The 24,082-nt window shown below is 36.7% G+C and overlaps 1 long non-coding RNA gene across 1 annotated transcript; it reads left to right on the top strand.

Moving 5' to 3' along the window:
* The first annotated feature begins 3,901 nt into the window (after positions 1-3,901).
* LOC307169799 lies at positions 3,902-12,368 on the top strand. The gene is made up of 5 exons (XR_013823208.1): positions 3,902-3,975; positions 4,241-4,450; positions 4,851-4,927; positions 7,006-7,071; positions 11,281-12,368. It is a non-coding gene; the product is annotated as an uncharacterized lncRNA (long non-coding RNA).
* The last annotated feature ends 11,714 nt before the right edge of the window (positions 12,369-24,082 follow it).

The following is a 24,082-nucleotide window of genomic DNA, read 5'->3' as shown; positions in this document are numbered from 1 at the left end:
TTGCAGGATCATTCTTTGAAGTCGTGGCGGAGCTGCGGCTAGTGGTTTTTTCATCACTGCTTCAAGCGGCTTGTGATCAGACTCCACTATGACTTTCCGGCCATATACGTACTGATGAAAACGCTTGCAGCCGAATAAAACCGCGTAGAGCTCCTTCTCTATTTGAGCATAGCTAACTTCACATTCAGTCAGTGATCTTGAAGCATAGCTGAGCGGCTTCCCGTCCTGCAGCAGGACTGCACCGAGGCCATATTTCGATGCATCCACTTGAAGGTGCAGTTCTTTCTGTGGGTCATAGTATGCAAGTACAGGTCCGGGTTCCTTAGTAATGAGATCTTTCATTTTTTGGAATGCGGCGTCGTGCTGGGAATCCCATATGAACTCGCTGGACTGTTTGAGCAGCTGACGAAGTGGTGCATTGATGTCTGATAAGCAGGGTGCAAATTTGGACAGGTAATTTACCATTCCCAGGACTGTTTCGAGCTCCGCCTTGCTCTTTGGTGGCTCCATGTGCTTGATCGCTGAGACTTTTTCATGGTCTGGCCTGACTCCTTCAGCGGATAAGCAGTGACCGAAGTAGCGAACCTCAGAGGCACTCACAATGCTTTTCTCGTGGTTGAGCTTCACACCTTTCTCACGGGACCTTTGCAGCACTGCATGCAAGTTGTCGTCATGTTCCTTTTTGGTTCGACCGTAAACCAGGATATCATCGACGATTGCAACGACACCATTTAGACCTTCATATGTCTCATCGATTTTGCGTTGAAATTCATCCTGAGCTGAAATGATACCAAATGGAAGGCGACGAAATCTGTATCGCCCTAGTACAGTGTTGAATGTCGTTAGCTTGGACGATTCTTCTGTTAGCTTTATTGCCCAGTACCCTGAACGGGCATCTAAAACACTGAAGTATTTTGCACCCGTTAGCTTGGGCGTGATGTCCTCTATCGTTGGCAAGGGGTAGTGTGGACGCTTGATAGCTTTGTTGAGGTCGCGGGGATCCAAACAGATTCTGAGTTTGCCAGTTCGCGGTTTCTCCACGACCACAAGTGCGTTCACCCAGTCTGTAGGCTCTGTTACCTTGACTATGACTCCTTGTTTTTCCATATTTTGCAGCTCTTCTTTCAGTCTGCCACGTAGAGCCAGTGGTATCCTTCTCGGTGGATAAACAACTGGAGTTGCATCGGGTTTTAGATGGATTGTGCACTCCCCTGGAAATAATCCAATGCCATCGAATACATCAGCATATTCCTCCATAATGGACTTTTCCTCTCTAAGTGCGTTCACTGAGAGCACTAGCTTGATTAAATCCAGGTCCAGGCATGCTTTTAGACCTAACACAGGTGGTGCTTGAGTGTTGACTATGTAGAAGTTCATCAGTGTTTCTTTGTCTTTGTATCTGCACAAGAACACACATGTACCTTTTACTGTGAGCATTTGACCACCATATCCAGTGAGGCTGTGCTTAGTCGGTGTGAGCTTGCACTGATCTTTTAGCGTATTAAATGTGTGCAGTGGAATGACATTCACCTGTGCTCCGGTGTCCAACTTGAAACTAACTTCCGTTTTTTCTTCTCCCAGCAGTATGTCTGCAAATGCTTGTTCTGTGTCACATGACTTTTGTAAGACTGCATCCACGAAAAATTCTTCATTTAGGTCTTCTTCATCATGAGAAACATCTTTGCTCACTGTATGGACATTCTTTTTGTAAAATGAACGACACACTTTGGCGAAGTGGTTGGATTTCCCGCATTTGCCACATTGTTTACCTTTTGCCGGGCATTTTCCAGAAGGACCGTGAGCCTGGTTGCCACAGTAACCGCAATTTCTGCCGCGCTCCGTGACGTCATTGCTGCTTCGATGAAAGACTTTCATTCCAGATTTTACTGTTCGCTTATGTGACTCTTTCTGCGAGATGACTGCGTGCACTGTTTGATCACGGGGGTTGTATGTGCTGCTTGCAAACGTTTTGAGCTGAGCCTGTGCAACTTCGTGTGATCTAGCAATATCCATGGCCTTGTCTAACGTTAACTCCGAGCCGACGCTCAACAGTTTTTCTCGCACTCGCGGAGAGTGAATGCCAAACACAATGCGATCTCTAACCATTTCCTCGCTGTCTGCATAAGCACAGTCTTTCACTAATAGTCTTAGTTCAGTCATAAATTGCTCAAAACTTTCGTTGGCTCCTTGAATTCGCTCATGAAATTTATATCTGGCGAATATTGTGTTTGTTTTGGGCATCACATATGCTTCGTACTTGTCATAATATGTTTTCAGTACCTTTGCTTCATCTGTTGTCAGCGCCCAGGTGTTGAAGATATCTCTTCCTTTCTCTCCTATCCACAGGAGCAAGTAACTGCACTTTTCATCTTCACCTCGTTTCTTTAACGGACCCGCGAACATGAGCTCTGCATGTTGCCTGAACTTACGCCATGCATCTGGTAAGTTGGACGATTCCCAGTCCATGTGCGGAGATGGTACTGCTGCAAAATCCATTTTTAGTTACTTTTCTTCTGACACCATGGGCCCTATCTTGCACCCAGCGCAATTGACTTTGTACACCGACGCATGTATCATTTCTATTTTGCACCCGTGCAAAGCGCGTTTTTTCCTCCACAGAAGCACGTCGCTAAACTAGGGAATGAACTTGCGCTCCCTGGGCGGTTCAGCGCAAAAAAGGAGGCGTGTTCCAGGGCAAACGTTCCTTCATGCTATTTTGCAGGTTTAGAAAACAGTTGCGCCACTAACCAGGAAAAAATGGTTTAAAGTCAGTGGCGCGTTGCGCATGTTATTCATATGCTATTTTAAGGGCGCATGCTTGGCCATAATCAATGTAGCGTGTGCACAACGCGCATACACTTTGATTCTCTCATCTACACAGAAGCAGCAGTTTTCATTTTTGCAAATTATACATTATTACGATAGATAGATAGATAGATAGATGGATAGATAGATAGATAGATATACAATGTATTATAAAAGCATACATCTAGCTTACACATTTACCCAAATTATCATACGCCTTTTTAACCGAAGTTAATTTGGGTGGGTTTCTCCATCCCCAACATCCCTGACGAGAGCGTTGCTCTCCTTGGCTGTGAACCGCTCCTGGCGCGCGCCTGGCAAATCCGCCGTTATAATAGGAATCCGCTTTAGAACAAGCGCGCCTGCTCTTAAAGGGAATGTGAGATGACGCTCTGATTGGTTTATTTCACGTTACGCCCAAACCACACCTATGAATAATGAAGCTACTTCAGACCAACCCATTTTAGATTTGCGCCTGGCGCAAGAGTCATTTATCCCGCCGGGAAAATAGCAACAGCGCCAAGACCCGCCCACAAAGTTACTTGCGCTTTGCGCTTTGACACTTGCGTTTCAGATCGTTAAAATAGGGCCCCATGTCTTGTTCTTGTTTAACTGTATATGTTGCACAGGGCGTGCAGTAATAAATGAGGAGACGTACAGCGAGTACCGAACAACTAGAAACTTTTATTAGCCAACGTGCAGCCGTCTTCACATGTCACATTGTCCAAGTGACCCTGCCAGAAACAATATTTTTTAGTCCACATGCGGTGGCGCCGTAAATCACTGTCGCAAATATTCAGTGCTTACGTGAATATTACAGGTGGTACAAATAATGTTCCTCAAAGAACAGTTTTGTACCTTTTCAATAATAGTACCTTTAATGGTACAGGAAAGACCACTGATGATACTGTTTGGTACCTGTTAAGGTACAATTGAAATGAAGGTACATAATTGTTCTCACATCAGTGATGGACCAAATTACTGTTTCATTCATGATTGGTTGCTGTGTTCAATATTTGGCATAGCAACAAGACACTGATTGGTCGAAATCGCTTCAGCCACGGAATTTTCCGAACTGTCAGCGGGAAGCAGCAGGCAGCAGGCTAACATTACACGACTGCAGCGCGGTCGAGATTATTTTATCAAACTTGAAGAAGACGAAATTTAAAGGTGAGTTCTGATAATTTATGTATATATTTAGTTCACAAGTCTAAAATATAAATGTTTCAGCCACTTAACGTTAATTTAGCGAGTTAAATTAGCTTTGCTCCAAATGCTTTTTAGCCATTTGACTTGTAAGTTATAACGTTACACTTTTTAATTTTTTTTTAATGCAGTTATTGACTATTATTAAGTCATCACGTGTACAATATATGGCGTTTGTTCTCCATTATCCACTATAACGTTAACTGTTAAATGTTAACTTTGCTATTAGGCAACATGAAACTGATTGCCGGGTTGCTGCAGCCGTTACTGCATTTTCAAATAGACCGGAGAGCGGGAACTTCGCGAAGCAGATTACGAGCACGAGCACGGCCACGCCCACGGAGCACCACCACAAACCATGGCTTCGCCCTCTTTATCGTCAGAAGTACTTTTGTGGCTGGACTCGAATTATAAGACGAAGAGAAGAGGAAATTCAAAGGTGGGTTTTATGTTTATGTTTAACCAAATAAAATGTATAAAACGTTACAGCTACTCAACATGATAATAGCGAGTGTAAATAGCTTAATTGTACGAATCCAGTCAGTGATAGCCGTCTGTAAATATATTTAAAGCAATTGAGTTTCTGTGTCGTAAGTTCACATTTAAAACATTATTGTTGTAAATGAATGCTCAACCAGAGGTGCCATGCTGGTTTACTTTACATTAGTCCACAATACTGTAAGTTATGCGGTTTTGGAACAACGTGATTGAACGCCAACGAACAGTGCGCAGATAAAATAGTTGATCACTCGTTCTGTGTTTAAATGAATGCGATTACCTGATTCTGTCCTAAGTCATATACATGTCATATACTCAGATAATGTGTCTGTGATTTTTAGATCATGAAGGGGTAAACTGTCAGTGCTGGTCTCACTGATCACACTTCTGAAAGTCTTCCTGCGTCCTCAGCTGCGAGGCAAGTATCAGTACAATGTGTTATTTGAGTTTCTTAATCTTATGATATTCTTTTTTCTGATGAGGTTGAATTTATATTTCTAAGACAAAATGTTTGCCATAATGACAGAGTGATGTCAATCTTGATAAAGCACAGTAACTGCACTTCAAATGAACTCTGAAAGATTTCTGTCACGTAACTTAAAGTATATTCCCTTAAAACTCTGACACTCACAAAGTATGGTAGCATACAGGTACCAAATGTCAATATGAAATGTAACGTGCAAAATGGCAATGCAATGTGTAAAATGGCAATGTATTTCTGTATTTATATTTACATTTTCTATATGATATGTGCAACATCTGGAGCAAAAAAAATATTCAAAATCAATAATATAATAATTTGCATTACTACACTAGCTTTAACATAAAATTAAAACATACATTTGACAATTTTATAAGTTCAAAAATAAAAAATGAAATGTATTACAGAAATTAGATGTTTAAAATGTTCAAGCAAATATTATAGCAAAATTATAATTTAGGTTATTTTTCCTAGTTGCTTTTACACTCAAAAGCTAAGGCACTTGATGCAATGATCGTCTCGGAATCCTTTTTTTAAATCCAGATTGAATTTTGCCATGTTCATCGCGGGTATTTAATAAAAATGCAATCATAAGTGTCTTAACTGTGAGTGTAAATGCAATTAAGGAAAATAGCATTTAAATTATCATTTTGCTACAATTTTACGTTGAACATGTTAAAGGGTTAGTTCACCCAAAAATGAAAATTCTTTAATCAATTACGAGCTTTCTGACCCCCTATAGACAGCTAAGCATCTACCACTTTGACGCTTTAAAAAGTTCCTAAAGTGATTGTAAAACTAATCCATATGAATTGAGTGTTTTAGTCTAAATTTTGTGTTCCTTTATGATGAACAGGTTGAATTTAGGCTTTTATTCATCAATTCACATCAGATACGGTAAAAGGAAGCTCTAGCATGTTTGCTTGACATGCGAAAACAAATGAGGTTCATTCTCGTGTGTTGCGCAGCACGTTTGAGAAAGAGGTTTGTTCTCATGTGTCAAGCATGTTCGGTTGAGCTTCTGAAATCTGTTCATCATATAAAGCGATCATGTCTCTTATGAAAATTTGAACTACGGTAAACTGCTCGATTCAAATGGATTGGTCTTACGATCTCTTTATGAACTTTTTGAAGCATCAAAGTTTTAGTTGCATGGACTGTCAATGGGGGGACAGAAAGCTCTGATTTCATTAAAAAGATCTTCATTTGTGTTCCAAAGATGAACGAAAGTCTTACAGGTTTGGAACAACATGAGAGTGAATAATTAATGCCAGAGTTTTTTTTTAATTTTGTGTGAATTATGCCTTTAAACATCTCTAATCATTTTTGTAATATGTTTAAATTATATGTTAAAACAAGTGTAGGAGATGGCTAATTTAATTATATTATTGAATTTGTATTGTCACTTTGCCCCAAACATTGCACATATGGTATGGAAAATGTAAATTTAAATAAGAAATACATTGCCATTTTATATATTACATTGCCATTGTGCATATTAAATTTCAAAATGTCTTTTGATACCTGTATGCTACCATAATAAAGAGATCGTAAAATAATTTGAATTGAGCAGTTTAGTCCCAAGTTTTTCTGTAGAGATACGATCATTTTATATGATGAACAGATTTAATTTAGGCTTTTATTCACATATAAATAATTCATCAATTCACACAACAGTTGCGGTAAACGGAAGCTCAAGCATGTTGGCTAGACGTGCGAAAACCGATGATGTTCATTCTCGTGTGTTTTGCAGCACGTTTGAGCTTCCGCAAGTGCGGTTGAGCTTCTGTTTGTTCAATGTTTAAATGTGAATAAAATCCTAAATTTAATCTGTTTATTATACCAAGCGGTAGTCTCTTCACACATTTTTTACTAAACTTCTCAATTCAAATGGATTAGTTTAACATTTTACTTATATGAAGCTTTAAGTGAATAATTTAAAACTTAGTGGAAAATGTAAAAATGCAGAAAGTTTTTTTGTGTGTGTGAAACTTGTTTTCTTATCTGCATTTCAGTTATTTCAGAAAATGGACCGAATGCATGCTGTGGTTGATTTAAGGTGTTTCCAGGATTCCTTAAAGGTATAGTTCAGCAAAAAAATTTAATTCTGTCATTAATTATACACCCTCATGTCATTCCGAACCTGTAAGACCATCGTTTATCTTCGGAACACAAATAAAGATATTTTTGATGAACTCCAAGAGCTTTCTGTTCCTCCAGTGGTAGCCTACGCAACTAATACATTCAAGCCCCAGAAAGGTAGTAAAGACACCATTAAACTAATCCAAGTGACTCCAGTGGTTTAACCTCAATTTTAGGAAGCGATGTAAGCTTTGTTTTGCCAAAAAAAACAAACAAACAAAAAAAAAAACATAAAACATAATTCACCTCTACCCTATTTACAAAATAATATTATCTAAAGCACATTCACGGAACAACACCCGGTCTTGAGTCAACACAATTCGCATGCGTCGTAGTGCTCCCCCTACTAAATAAAATGGTAAATTGTGTTTTTTGCTAAAACAAAGCACCTGCATCGCTTCATAAAATTGGTAAAACCACTGGAGTCACATTACTTCAATGATGTCTTTCCTATCGTTCTGGGCCTTGAATGTGTTAGTTGCATTGCTCCCAATGGAAGGACAGAAAGCTCTTAGAATTTCATTAAAAATATCTTCATTTGTGTTCTGAAGATGAACAAAGGTCTTATAGGTGTGAAATGACATGAGGGTGAGTAATTAACAAAATAATTTTCATTTTTGGGTGAACTAACCCTTTAAGTAAAATTATTGAGGTTGGCTAAGCTGAAATCCGTTATAGAAGCACATTACATGGATGCCAAACGAGATGTTGCAGGTTTTGTAGTTCACCCAAAAAATGAAACAGTCAATGGGGCCTCATTGACTTCCATAGTATGAAAATAGTATGAAAAATATTCTATGGAAGTTAATGGGGCCCCATCAACTGTTTCATTTTCAATTCTTAAAATATCTTCTTTTTTGTTCAAGTAAACAGATTTGGAACAACTTGAGGGCGAGTAAATGACAGAATTTTCAGTTCGGTAACACTTTAGAATACTGTATCTTACTTACTGCATAACTAATAAGTAATTATTGAAGAACTAATAGGTAATTATTCATTAACTACTTCTTCACTACTGTTAACTACTAAGGAAGATGTGTTAACTAATCAGTATGTAATATATTTTTTTATGATTGTGTTAAGTAACAGTTAGTTAATCAATAAATAATGAATTCTGTCATAACTCTCGAAGAACTACTACTAATTATCTACTAATTAAGGTTCAAGAAAAATAACTAAGAAGTAACTACTATATGAACAGTCATACAAAACTAACCTCAGATTAGTTTTTATATTTTATATACAGTACTGTGTGTGTCTGTTTTCCTCAGCATAGAATGCCATTGTGTAAATTCATGTTTGAGGCAATGACTGAGGGAAACTGAAAATACAGGGAACTTATTAGTAATTCATAAATAATTATCAAATAATTCTGCACGAATTACTTATAACCTGAAACGGTATTCTAAAGTGAACATATAAGGAAATGAATTGGTAATTAACAAATAATTATTAGATAATTCTTCAGGAATTACTTGGAACCTGGAACAGTATTCTAAAGTGAGAATATAGGGAACTCATTAGTAATTAATAAATAATTATCAAATAATTATCCAGGAATTAGGCTACTTATAACCTGAAACAGTATTCTAAAGTGAACATATAAGGAAATAAATTGGTAATTAACAAATAATTATTAGATAATTCTTCAGGAATTACTTGGAACCTGGAACAGTATTCTAAAGTGAGAATATAGGGAACTCATTAGTAATTAATAAATAATTATCAAATAATTATCCAGGAATTAGGCTACTTATAACCTGAAACAGTATTCTAAAGTGAACATATAAGGAAATGAATTGGTAATTAACAAATAATTATTAGATAATTCTTCAGGAATTACTTGGAACCTGGAACAGTATTCTAAAGTGAGAATATAGGGAACTCATTAGTAATTAATAAATAATTATCAAATAATTATCCAGGAATTAGGCTACTTATAACCTGAAACAGTATTCTAAAGTGAACATATAAGGAAATGAATTGGTAATTAACAAATAATTATTAGATAATTCTTCAGGAATTACTTGGAACCTGGAACAGTATTCTAAAGTGAGAATATAGGGAACTCATTAGTAATTAATACAGAATTACCACATACTTCTGTCTCAAATCAAACTTACTGTAAAAAACACATTATTAACGGTATTATCTAAACCTTTGTAAAATAGATAAGTTATCATACATTATGATACATTTTGCTAATTAAATATAAAGTTTGCTTATTTGCAGATCAATATATAGCCTAGTAAATGTCTGCACTTATATTTCTTATTAGTGCTGAAGAATGACTAAAACTGGCTAGAAAATAAAATAAAAAACATTGATCAGTGCTTTTTACTTTTCAAGTAATTACCTTTGTACATTTACTAAGGTAATTTTGAAAATGAATAGGCCAATAGTTTATCATTTTACTGGAGTAATATTTTATTGGGTTATCTGTACTTTTACTCAAGTACTTGATTTGTGTACTTCATCCACCACTCCACTGCTAAAATAAAACGGTTTATTGTAGTAACCACTGTGTATGACTGTTCATTAGTAGTTACTTCTTAGTTATTTTTCTTGCACATTAATTAATAGATAATTGATCATAGTTCTTCAAGAGTTATGACATAATTCATTAGTTATTGATTAACTAACTGAAACTTAACACAATCATACAATTCTATTACATACTAATTAGTTAACACATCTTCCTTAGTAGTTAACAGTAGTGACTTAAGTGTTAATAAATAATTATCTATTAGTTCCTCAATAATTCCTTATTAGTTATGCAGTAAGTAAGATACAGTATTCTAAAGTGTTACCTTCAGTTCTAGGTGAACTATCCCTTAAAGTGTAAGTTGCAGGTTAAATTTTTCACGAAGTAATGCAATGTGTTTATTAAACATAAAGATAAGAACCGCCCACCATTGTTTTTTATACCAAAATGCTGATATAATATGAAAAGTTGGCACTTTTAACAGTGGTTTTAACCGCTCCCGCTCCCTTCCACTAGATGGGGCGTGACGTCATAAGAGGAACTCACTAGTAGAGTTACCGTACGCTAGCAGCTATATTCGCCTTACATAACTTCAGAAAAGTTGGTTGTATGTTTTATTTGATAAAAAAAATTATGGATAAAATAACTCCATTGTAAACATACTCGTGTGTGCTGACTTCAAGGGGACCGTGATCCTGCCTGAAATGAGAATAAGCTATTCGCAAAACAAACGGGTTCAGGCACGTCAGATCAGCCGGTCGCGGGTCGAGCTGTTCCACTAAACTCCTAAACGCGTTCACCTCACGGCAGCACATACTCTCCACTGCTGATTCAACTGGCATAGCCCACACAAACACAGTGATGGGGACATCGATCTCTCTTTTTCTTTTCTGACAATAAACATTGCTAATTAAATCGTGAGAAATTGATAACGCGTGGATTGAGGAAGGGTATTACATGACGTTTGAGGCGGCGATGACACTAGCGATTGGTGCCTGTGCAGTGTGTGCATCTCTAATGTTACAGCTCTGATTTGGACTGACTTACTGTAAGTAAATAATGTCTTCAGTCGTTGTCCCTCCTTGCTATTCTACATGACGGCAATATTTTGAAAAGACTTGCTTGTTCCGTTATATTATCCGGGTTAAGTTTGCACCAGGCTAGACTAGCTCTAACGAGCTAACGCTACTCACCGGGACACCTGGCCAACCCTCCACTAATTCTCCTCACACCAAGCATTAATAACTCTTTGAGTGCCATGGCTCCCCTCTCTCACGCCTGACCGGTTAAAAATTGTAGGGCTGTGGTCCATAAAGAATTTGATGGTTTCCCACATCCTCAGTCGTTCTCCAGATAGCCATAATACAGTAAGAATCTAGCAGAGTATGGGTTGCGAGTTCCTCTTGTGACGTCATCACCCAGTAACTGAAAAAACACGCTACCTTTGAAGAAACCCCAATAAATGTTATTTTAACGCATTTTAAGACAGAAATAATTAAATATATACATATAGAACACTTTAATTTACACATTAATTGGCTGTGGTGGTTAACCTGCAACTTACACTTTAAGTCTAGAGGTCAAATTTGAGCTTGTCATTGGGAGTATAAATTTAATAAATGTACGTCTGTCTTTTCTAATATTGATTCTTCATTATGTTCAGGAAGAACCAGCTACATCTCAACCCACTGTGCAGATCTTGGGAACTTCTTGACTGGACGGGTCTTCAGTGAGAGGAGAATCTTCAGCAGTGTAAAATCTGAAATTGCCGAGCAGTTCGGGTTGGAGGATGGTGTTTTAAAAAAAAGTAAAATAAATGCAAGGGTATTGTGTGAAAATTTGGGGGAAAAAACATGTCTAGCTTTGTTGTAGATGAGAAAATATATTTTATGTACTGTAACATTTTAGTGTAATTGCATTTTAAATTCTTTCGAATCTTTTTAAAGAAGTGATATTCTGTTAATTTTGCTAAGTCTTTATTGTATTGTGAAGTCTTTGATGTATTTACACAAAGAAATACTTTACTGTAAGTTGGAATGAAAGTATTCAAACATTCATATGTATTTGATATGTATTTACAGAAATGATTAAATTGATGCCTTTTGGATTCAGATGTTGAATGTGCTTGTTATTCAATAGAAAAATAGCCTTTAATAGTTCTCGTAGGAACAAATTTGACACAGTTAAGGTACAAAGGGGCTTGTCACTGGGGTGGTACCTTAAAAGATCAAATTTGTACCTTTGATAAAGGTACAATATTGTACCAACAAGTTTTTAAAAACAAAAGGTACATTTTGGTTGCCCATGGTACAAATCATGTCCTTTAAGGTACAAACTGGAATGGAACAAATTTGTTCCTCTATATTAAGGTACAATTTTGTACCAGTAAAAGGTACCGCCCCAGTGACAAGGGTTTGTACCGTCTTTGGTACAAAATTGTACCTTTTTTTCTGAGAGTGTAGTGTGAACCAGGCATTATGTGTAATGTTCGGATTGGTTGATTGTCTTGATAATGTTCACAGTGTCCCTTGTCTTGTCATTGTGTATTTAAGCCCTCATGTTTGACTTGTTCCTTGTCAAGTTTTGTTTCTGTATCCACTGTTAGTAAGTCTATGTCTATGTTCTAGCCCCTGCTTATGTTCATGGTTAAGTTTTGAGTTTCATGCCAAGCCATGCTTTTGTTTCATGTTTGATCACGTTTTGATTTGTAAATAAACTGCACTTGGGTTTTCACATCCTTACATTAAGAGTAACAGTATCTTCAGGCTGTTTAAATGAATATTACTACTATTACTAATATTGCCACATACCTTTTACAATTTGCATGTGTTGTAGAAATTACAAGTCACATTAGGCTTAGTTTTCAAGTGACACAATGCAAAAAATCTGTTTACTTGCATTACTGACACTGAAAACTGAGTTAAATTTACAAACTTGCAAAGCAACTGTTAACTCACTGTAAGAAATTGCTGTATTATGTAAATACACAAATTGCCAGACAAAAGTTTTTATCTCAACAGCTTTAAAACTACTGATAGTTATAAAATATGTTTATATGAATGGTTTCAAAACATAATATTATGCCATAGTGTTTTATTTTGAATTTCTTTATATTAAATCACCAATTGTAATAGTTATCTTAGTCTGTTCATTTGTACGGACAGTTGCTCCACCTGACATTTTAGGGGTTTAAGATGCCAAACATAAAATAATATGTATTATTTGAATGTACTGAAAATGAATTCAAACTAAATAGGTTTTACAGAATACAGTGATACATGTCACAAATTAATCAAATTATTTTAAAAGGTACTAATACACTTGGGTACAAAAAAAAATGCAAGTCTTGTCATTGCCCCTTTATCATGGCACAAGAATATGTAGCAGTATGGGAGAATAAAGTAAAGTAAGTCCAGGGACTGACCATAAATGAGCTCATAATATCCCTTCTGTACTGTACATGAATGTGAATGACAAGGATCACTTTAGAGAACTGCCTAAACACGTGAAACTATATCAAATATAGTGTAACACTATACCCGTACCAATAGAGGAATAGAGCTGTAAACAAACAATACATCGCCTAAGAAACTGTTTTCATTAATATAATGTATTTACAGAACAAATACTACACTATTATATAACAAAACTGTTCCTCTTTGTTCCTCAGGTGTGTTTGGTGATACCGATGGAGTGAATACAGTGTCAGTGATGGAGGGAGATTCTGTCACTCTAAACCCTGATCCTACAGACTTACAGGGAGATGAAGAGATAATATGGAAGTTTGGTAATGAAATCATTGCTAAAATGAAGGAAACATTTTATGGAATCATCTATACAAAAGATGTGATATTCAGAGACAGACTTGATATGGACAAACAGACTGGATCTCTGACCATCACAAACATCAGAACTGAACATGTTGGACATTATAGTGTAGACATCAGGAAGAGTACAGATGCTAAACTGAAGAAATTTCAAGTTACTGTACATGGTGAGTAACTTATGTCAATCAATTGTCTCTGAACAGGTTAGTTGCAGTGGAATGATTACACGTTTTATTATTATGGGTTAAGCATTTATTTATTTATTTATTTATTTATTTATTTATTTATTTATTTATTTATTTATTGTAAATTGAATAGTTAGAAAACAGCAGCAACAGTAAAAAAAATACTAATTCAGCGTAAATGTCAGTAAATTATTTAAAAATACTTCACATTATCCCAAGAGGTTTATGCTATTTTTATGTCAACTTTAAGAAGAAAAAACATAGACGTTTATAAATGACCAAATCAAATGTCTCCAAGTGTTACAAAATTAATTTTGTATTGAATTACAATTTGTCGATTAATTTCTCTTTCCTGACATATTTTTTTCCATCTCTTTCTTTAACCACACGAGACTAGGATACAGTTAGGGAGATTTATTCTAACTCTAAGAAACACAAAGCCTTTAATTTGTTTCAAATCATATGTGAGGCTATATATTGAAATCCTTTTGAAAGGTAGTGTTGGATTAAAGTGTGACATTAGATGTACATTTAAAATAAGAAATTCTAGATTTCTTTTAAAACCTAATCCAGTTTCTACTGAATACAATTTATTTGTATAACATTTTAAAACATTTAACAATATCCAAAGCAAACCAAATGCTAGAGTAGAGGAGTAAGAAATACACTGCCCCACCAAAAAAAATAAAAAAATAAAATAAAATAAAAAGGGTTATGGTTTGCTTAAGTTTTTTTCAGGGAACACAGACTCGAGATGTTGTAAGTAGTGAGAAACAATAACAAACTTTTATTCAATCAGATAAATGGCAAGGTAAGTTTATCGCTGATTAACTGAAATAAGAATATGTTTCTTCTTACAGGGTCTAGACTCTAGAAGAACACACTGAGAACTGGAGATGGAAACAGGCAGGAGTGGAGATGAGGAGAACAACACGACGGTAGGTATCTCAGGTAAGAATAACACCCAAAGCTTGGATGAGTCCTATGCTGTGTCCGAAATCGCCCCCTATACCCTCATTTACTATTCCCTACATTACTCAACTAATATAGTCCACTTGAAGGAGTTGATGAAAACGAGTGAGCGCATTCGGACACTGAGTGCGCCGGAAGCTCTGCCGATTTTGCATAGTTTGTGCTTACTGTTTAATAATAATCATTTAAAACTTAGCAAACTGGCATCTCCAGTAGTAATGAAAAGATTTATCTTGAACTCTGACATGGAGACTAGCATATCAATTATAATTAAATAATTTAATAATCAATTAAAAATGAATTTATGCCTGTATGATATTACATTGGACCAGCGCGGTTTGGAAAATGGATGAATGATTCAGCTGTGGCGCCAGCTCCTGGCGAGACGCGGGAATTCATTCAGCGTGCGACTCTCACAGTGCATTATGGGTATTCTCTAGCCGTTGAGCGTATATCGGTTGTACATTCGTTATTACGGTTCATTGTGGGATTGAAAGAATGCACTCAGTAACGTCCACTATGGTTTCAGACACCACTACAAATGGCTGTCCCCTCTAATAGTGCCCTATTGGCAGAGGTGTAAAGTCCAGGTTCAGAAAGTAAAAATCCTCCTCAGTATTTTGTTCCAATCACCTGGATTTGCTAATTAGCACAGTTTTTCAGCCAGGAGATCAGCTGGCTGAGTTCATGGGTGGAATAAACATATGGCAGGACTTCTACTTTCTGACGCCTGGACTTTACACCTCTGCCTATTTGTACAGTTGTAGACCAGACAAAGATGATGTATGTGGTGTGTGCTTTTATGGTGTGGTGCAGATGAGGGTGATTGCTAACAGGTGCGGGTGATTGTGGAGTGTGTGCAGGTGGGAGCCAGGGAGGATGATGGGAAATGTAGTGCTTAGAAATGTAGTGATTAGATTAAATTAGTTTAACTAATCTAACTGTAGTTAAATTAGATCATGCTCTGATTTCCTTTACTTGTCTTCTGAATTTAAGTTTATGGAACACACGTCAACTGTATTTCCTCGATGGAAAGGTGGTCACTACAGGTGTGTGTGTGGCCCAGACACACACAGCAGCAGCTGCGTATATCTATTGGAACAGATTTCAGTCTCTCGAACAAACTTTAGAATTTCATTCTCTGGAACGGACACTGGGATTTCTGTCTCTGGAACGGACTTAGGAACTTCTCTCACTGGAACAGACTCGGGAATTTCACTCACTGGAATTGACTCGGGAATTCCACTCACGAGAACGGACTCGGAAACTTCTCTCACTGGCGTGGACTCGGAAATTTCAGTCTCTAATTTCAGTATTTACGATCTGAAACAGAGTCTGGAATTTCCATCTCAGGAACCGGCTCGAGAATTACAGGAAGGATAAGGGGTTTATTGGGGGTAGATCGACTATGCAGGAGAGCATAATTTATATATTGCTCCATCTCGCAAGTGTTAACATCCCATGGCATACAGGGCTCGTCTAAACCTATATAAAATATTTTCATTAGCAAAGCATTATCCAAATACACGATGGAAGACAGCTCTAAGAAATCTTTTGAAGTATTCCTCAATCAGACGGCCTTTTTTGGAGAGGGAGAAAAACAGGTCAATCAGGCAGAGTTGAATGCTCATGGTTGTGGCATATCAGTGTAGGTCTGGTCTTTTGTCAGGAAACACAGACTCGCAATAGTAGTGAGAAACATTAAAAAACATTTATTCATTCAGATAAATGGCAAGCAAAGTATATTGCAGGGAGACAACAATCATGAGGATGAGGATGAGGCTTGAACAGTCCGACTGAGGTACGGACACTCCGCGCGGACACTTTCACATCAATGGATCGCTGATTAACTGAAATAAGAATGTGTTTCTTCTTACAGGGTCTAGAAGAACACACTGAGAACTCGAGACGGAAACAGGCAAGGGAACAACACGAAAGTAGGTATCTCAGGTAAGAATAACATCCAAAGCTTGGGTGAGTCTTGGTTGTACACCAGACAAAGATGACGTGTGTGCGTTTATGGTGTGGAGCAGATGAGATTTTGCAGTTTGAATGTATTGTTGAAACAGAAAAGATGACTTTATAGGAGCAAAGTCTATTCAAATTTTAAGTCTCAGATTTTTGACTCCTCTTCACATTGCTATTTCAAGTAACTGTGACTGTGTGGAAATTATAAACTTGTTTTCTGTTTTAAACTATTTCTGTTTCTTCTGCTCGTGTGTTTCTTGTTGAGACAGATGTTGTGAAGTCAGTATCAGTGACTGAGGGAGATACTGTCACTCTACACACTGGTGTTACTGATATACAGGGAGATGATCAGATACTCTGGAAGTTTGGAGATCAAGTCATCAACACTGATCGCTTAACCTTTTAACAGTCGCCCCCATTAGTTGAGCTCAAACCCAAACCTGACATACACAGACTAAAACAGTCACAGTTCATGAACCCTCTGGACTACAGGCATAACTGAGGACTCTATATAAAGAAGAGAGTTGTCAGTTTGATGTTCAAATATCAAAATTAAATACCCTACAATAGAAAATCAGTAAGAGAAGCTTAAATATTTTGGAAAGTGTTGATCCATTAATATAAAATAAAATACATTTAGAAATAAATATATGAAACTGTGCCAGAGCAACTTATAAAAGCAATGAGATAAAAGCCACATGTCTGAACAAGATATCATGGGCACCACTAAACATAAGTAAGTTTTGTTTTTCTTCGTGAAAGTACATTGGAAAAAGAAAGACACTTGGAGATTCCATCAATATGAAATGTCACGCAATACAGCACTATTCACAACTGAACACAATTATTGAAGCAGCAATTTATTATCACAACAAATAAATGTTTTTTTTTTCTTTTCTTTTTTTCTGAAACAGTCTCGCTGGCACAAAAAAAGCACAATCACAGTGAAACACTCACAAAAGTCGCACGACTGGAGGTTTCTGTCTGTTCTTTATTTCTACTCTTCCGTTCTCAGTTCATTCTCAAAAGTTTTTCCCAAATGTTCAAATCTATTTCCAGCCTGTAATTTTTGTCATCTTCTCTTCTCTTCTCATATTCATATTCTCTTTTGCATTATGACTGGTTTACAGCAAACTGCCCCACTGCCATGTCTCTCTCTCTATATTTTTGGGTTTAAATATTTATGTCTGCCTCCACTGCTCACGTCTCTTTACTTTGCTTTAATATTTTGCAATATACTGCCATCAGCATTATGTTACCTATAGTTGGTACACATTTACACCTGTTCCCTATTGTTCATACAGCATTGTGCATCCACCAATATACTTTTCCCTCCAGTCTGCAAACATTTACGTCTTTGTCTGTGTTTAAAACTAGTTCAGCAGAGGACACAGGCCTTCTATATGTGCTAAACCAAATGATATGTCCCAGCGGCCAGTTTTAATATGCAGACAACTTAAAAATTAGCCATTTGTATTTGTTGATTCCCAGAAAAGTTTAACACTGTGACTGTGTGGCGCTATCAAACATGGGAACATCCAGAGCACTCTGAAATACAGTAGCAACACTACTGTATAGGCTCAACCAATGAAGTGAGTTTGAAGCAGGACTATTGGGGCAGGACTATCAGAGCATTTTCTGTTTGGAAAAAGCAGTGGCGTCATTGACAGACAGTCTGTGTTCAGAAAAAAATGTTTGATTATACAATTTTTATTTTTGGAATTCAGTTTTGTTACACCAGTGACACATCAATTATTTAACACACCTACAGTAAGAACACAGTACTAAAACACCTATAGGCTATACAAAATTGAATATGTACACAAGGCTGATTGCGGAATACAAACAATTCTCTGTAATGGTATTTGTTGGCTACATTTTCCATCCATCAAAACTTTACTAGTTTTCTTGTGTGCAGTTATAGGTCCGGCATATTTGGATGTCCCAACAGCTGGTGATGCTATTAGAATTTTTTTGAATGTCTGACCAATCAGCACTGCACAGATAATGCTAGGGGTGGGGCTATTGTATTCATAAGATTTGAGCAAACAGGCAATATAGCGTTTACCACTGAAACAACATTGGTGTTCATAATTCACAGGAAAACGTACATGATTTTTATTCAATCTTAAGACATGTTATGTAAACTAAGTCAAATTAATCGATAAGATCATTAATCGATATTCTTCTTAAATCAACGCTTTTTGGACTAAAATGTCTAATTATTACATGCTCTGCTTTATTGCCATTAAAACCATGCCTATGTTTGTATGATTGAATTTGTCTGCCATCTTCACTGGACAACAATAATTCGGAACTCTCAGATTCGATGTTGTGTGAATTGTTACGAATTCTTGACACAAATTAAAGTGATGTTGTCACTGTGACATTATGATTGTAAATATCGATGATCGAGCCTTTAAACTTTAAAATGATGTAATATTTGTCACTATTCATTACAATTTTGATAGTAAAATCTTTCAGTAAATGTCAATTTACAAACCTCGGAACCAGTGATGGTCTCGCGCAAGTTAATGGATTAAATGGCCCATGGAAAAACATTGATCTGAATGATCTAACCAGAGAAATCACCATCAGAAACATCCGAAGAGATCAGACTGGAGATTATAAAATGGAGATCAACACCATCAGTATGATTTTACACAGAAAATTATATATTGCTGTTGGTGAGTAGCTGTTCTGTTAAATTCTAGCCTATTGACTCTGTGAAGACTCTAGTAAACAGTTAGATTCTCAAATTAACTCTTAAGTTTACATTAAATTAGACCAAAATGTTATGTTTAAGATGCAGGATAAGCATGCAGGTTTTTTTATTTTATTTATTTTTTTAATAATTTGCTTAGATGGTTTTCCATTAGTTTATCATGTGCTTAATATGTTATTCCTTTTATGTTTAAATGTTTCTAGTAAGACTTATACCGTTCTAATATTGTAATGTTGTAATGTCCTGTAACGTGTTTCCTGGATAAAGAACAACTTTGCACCACATGGAAAACGCATGACAAAAGTACCAAACATGTGTTTTGAATTTCAGGTTACAATGGGCTGAAGGCACAACTTAGCACAAAAAGCCCAAAAGTGCTTTTCACTTCTCCCATAGTTTATCATTGCATAAATAATAATAAAAAAAAAAAAATTATTAAAAATTGATGGAGCAACATATTTTGTGTGAAAATAAACCATAAAAGTGGTTAATTTGGTTTAAAAAATGTTATACATGTATGAGGTGGTGAGGGGGGGCTTTTACCCCACACACAGGAAAAACCAGCATGGGGCAAAAAGACCTAAAGTATTGATACAAAAACGTTAGTTAAAATAATGTTTTTAATAATGTCTAAGTTAACATACTTGTTCAGAACAATCCCTTTAGCAAAGTGTATAATATTTTCTGTTTATTTTAATAAATTAATTCATTTTTGTTCAATAACTGTAGGCCACTGTCATTAAAATATGTTCAGTTTAAAAATACAGAAACAATATAAAAAGTAAAAAATTCTGAAAGCATTGAATGAGATCCCATGTTAATTTGCTATATCTTTACAGTAGTAACAATACATATGATATTTTATTATATGATATTATATGATGATATTATATATATATATATAAATATATATATATATATATATTAATATGTTGGTTACATTATAAACATTTATATGATATTTACCATCTGAATCTAACCATCATTAGCCTGACTACGTCAGACTTCCTACTTCCGCTAATTTCATTTCGCTCCTGTAGTCAGTCTGAGATAGCAGCCTATCTTTCAGTTTTCCACCGGCCTTCAGACGGCCGGCCAATCAACGAACAGAGGGCGGGCTGAGAGCCGTGACGTAAACACTGATTGTACCGTGGTGGATGCGTAGATTTACTTCACATAATCTGCAAAAGTCGTTCACAGCCATGTTCACTCCGGTATTTCGCTCTGGTTTAGTTTTTGCATCATACGTGTGTTTACAGTGGAAGTTAGATGCGGCTGAGCATGCGCATAACACACGCCATAACCAAACGTTATGTGATTGGCTTACGGGTAACCAATGATTTTAAACTTCAGACAAGCGCCCCCGCGAGAGAGAAAACACTTCTCTATTATGCTATTCCAGACTCTGTCTACGAAGCAAAGTGAAGTAGCAGAGTCTGGTATTACCAGGCTAAACCATCATGTCAACTAATGGAAAAGTCAGCAAGCTGTTTATTATCATGTTTATTATTGTACCCCAAATTTTACCACAAATAGGCTACCATACTTTTCCTCCAAATACCATACTTTTACATATTCTCCCGTCATCCCTTTCAAGGTCAAGGATCAGCCAAATTTTCACTTGCTTCTTGAAAAAATGCTTGTTTTGTAAAGTGATACTGCAAGTTTTTGTGCCATATTGTGGTTTAGTAGAAAATAAAATGTTCCTTTACCTTTAGCTCCTTTGTACCCCATTCAATATCAATATTCAATATTGCTGCACTCTTTTTAAGGTCAAATTTAATGCTTTTTAAGACCTGAACATTTAAAATTTAATACCATATGAAGTCAATACGAGAACATACAAATATTTACCAGCATATTATACTAATACCAGTGTAAAATGTCATGTGGGGACAATCATGGACATGTTTTTATTTGAAATGGAAGGAAATTAAACTCTTAAATGCAAGTCAGCGTTTGCAAGACGTTGGAACAAGCTGGAACAACCTCAGTTTTTACTTTCTCCCTGACTGAAAATAAAACAGTGTCATAGCAGGCTACTTTTTCAAAAGTTCTGCCTGTGCTGTGCTTTACTTCCCTACCCATCACCTCCTACTTCTGCTGTCTGTCTACCAATGTTCTTCATACAGTATGTGTTTGTTGCTATGACAGGTGAAATGAAGACGGTATCAGTGATGGAGGGAGAACCTATCATTTTATACACTGGTCTTATTGAAATACAAGGACATGATCTGATATTGTGGAAGTTTGAAGACCATCTCATTGCTGAAATCAATAAAGGGACCAATCGGTTCTTATCACATGACACCAGTGCTGGTGGGAGATTCAAAGGCAGACTGCAGCTAAGTGAAAAATCTGGATCTCTCACTATTCGTGGCTCCAGAATCACAGACTCTGAAGATTATTCTCTACAAATGATCAGCAGCTCACAAACCGTTCAGAGGACCATCAGTGTTACTGTCAGTGGTGAGTAGATCAAGTCAAGTCAAGTCAAGTCATCTTCATTTATATAGCGCTTTTAACAACGTAGATTGCCTCAAAGCAGCTTTACAGAGATAAGCGTATAATTTAAGGTAACAGAGATTGTTTCGGCTTTACAGCAGAGTTAAGTTATTTCCATCTAAAGTTAGTTTTGATTGATTTGCTTCCGTCGCAATGATCATTTGTTATTAAATTAGGGGCCGCTAAGACGACACCATTCCCTCTACACAGACTTTAAACGCGAACCTGTGAGAAACACTGATGGCGTTCACATGAGCATTTAGAATGGGTTCTATAGTTATGTGCGTTTGAATATACGTAGGTTTGGAATTCCCTACAAACCAAGCCTAAACAAAGTACTTGTCTTTCCCTATAAATTTTGATAAAGAATTTTATTTTATTTTGTTGCTTTGGGGTAGGAACGCGAAACGGATTTTCCCGACAACGCCTTATCTGTAGAGTGGTAGTGGGATCCTCCATAGGGAGAGACTAGTTGGCACTTCAGCACTGCGTTGTCATCGGTCCAGGCGAAGGTCCTTCGTCAGATCTGGATACAGCCTGGATCCGGCAGGCTGCAGGAAAACCTCAGGATAAACACAGACACTAAAATTAGCGTAGATGCCATTCTTCTCATGATGTAACGAGTACATCAGGATTTTTGGGAAGTGTTCCCGGTTCCGGCTGACCTAATCTATGCAGCCTAACATTAAATTATAGAAGTCTATAATGTATTATGTGAAAGCTAGGTCAAAGAGATGTGTCTTTAATCTGGCTTTGAACTGACAGAGTGTGTCTGCTTCCCGGACAATGGTAGGAAGACTGTTCCAGAGTTTTGGTGCTAAATAGGAAAAGCATCTACCGCCAGCAGTCGATTTTGATATTCTAGGTATTATCAACTGGCCGGAATTTTGAGATCGCAATAGACGTGACGGACTATAATGCGTTAAGAGCTCGCTCAAGTACTGCGGAGCTAAACCATTCAGTGCTTTGTAAGTAATCAGCAATATTTTAAAATTGATGCGATGTTTAATAGGGAGCCAATGCAGTTTTGACAGAACTGGGCTAATATGGTCATACTTCCTGGTTCTGGTAAGAACTCGAGCTGCTGCGTTTTGAACCAGCTGTAATTTGTTTATTAAGCGTGCAGGACAACCACCCAGTAGAGCATTACAATAATCTAGCCTTGAGGTCATGAACGCATGAACTAATTGTTCCGCATTTGTCACTGAGAGCATATGGCGTAATTTAGATATATTTTTAAGATGGAAAAATGCAGTTTTACAGATACTAGACACGTGACTTTCAAATGAAAGATTGGTATCAAAGAGCACACCCAGGTTCCTAACCGACGACGAAGACTTAACAGAGCAGCCATCAAGTGTTAGACAGTATTCTAGATTATTACGTGAGGAAGTTTTTTGTCCAATAATTAGAAACTCTGTTTTTTCAGAATTTAGAAGTAGGAAATTACAAGTCATCCAATTTTTTATATCCGCTATGCATTCCGTTAATTTTGTGAATTGATAAGTTTCGTTAGGTTTTGAAGAAATATAGAGCTGAGTATCATCGGCATAACAGTGAAAGCTAATGCCATGTTTCCTAATGATATCTCCTAAGGGTAGCATGTACAGAGTGAACAGCAGCGGTCCTAGTACTGAGCCTTGTGGTACGCCATACTGAACTTGTGATCGATGAGACATCTCATCATTTACTGCTACAAACTGATAACGGTCAGATAAGTATGATTTAAACCATGCTAGTGCAATTCCCGTAATGCCAACATAATGTTCTAATCTATTTAAAAGAACGTTGTGGTCAATGGTGTCAAATGCAGCACTAAGATCAAGTAACACTAATAGAGAGATACAACCACGATCGGATGATAAGAGCAAATCATTTGTGACTCTAACGAGAGCTGTCTCGGTACTATGGTACGGTCTAAATCCTGACTGGAAATCCTCGCAGATATCATTTCTTTCAAGAAAGGAACACAGTTGTGAGGATACTGCCTTTTCTAATATCTTTGACAGAAAAGGTAGATTCGAGATCGGCCTGTAATTGACTAATTCTGAAGGATCAAGTTGCGTTTTTTTAACAAGCGGTTTAATCATAGCCAGCTTAAAGTTTTTTGGTACGTATCCTAGAGACAAAGACGAATTAATGATATTAAGAAGAGGATCTATGACCTCTGGAAGTATTTCTTTCAGTAGCTTAGTTGGTATAGGGTCTAACATACATGTTGTAGATTTAGATGATTTAATGAGTTTAGTAAATTCTTCCTCTCCTATAGCAACGAATGAATCA

Source organism: Squalius cephalus, assembly GCF_949319135.1.
Source record: "Squalius cephalus genome assembly, chromosome: 13".
NCBI lineage: Eukaryota > Metazoa > Chordata > Actinopteri > Cypriniformes > Leuciscidae > Squalius > Squalius cephalus.
The sequence above is the reverse complement of the archived record's forward strand: the minus strand, read 5'-3'. Positions and strand labels throughout refer to the sequence as shown.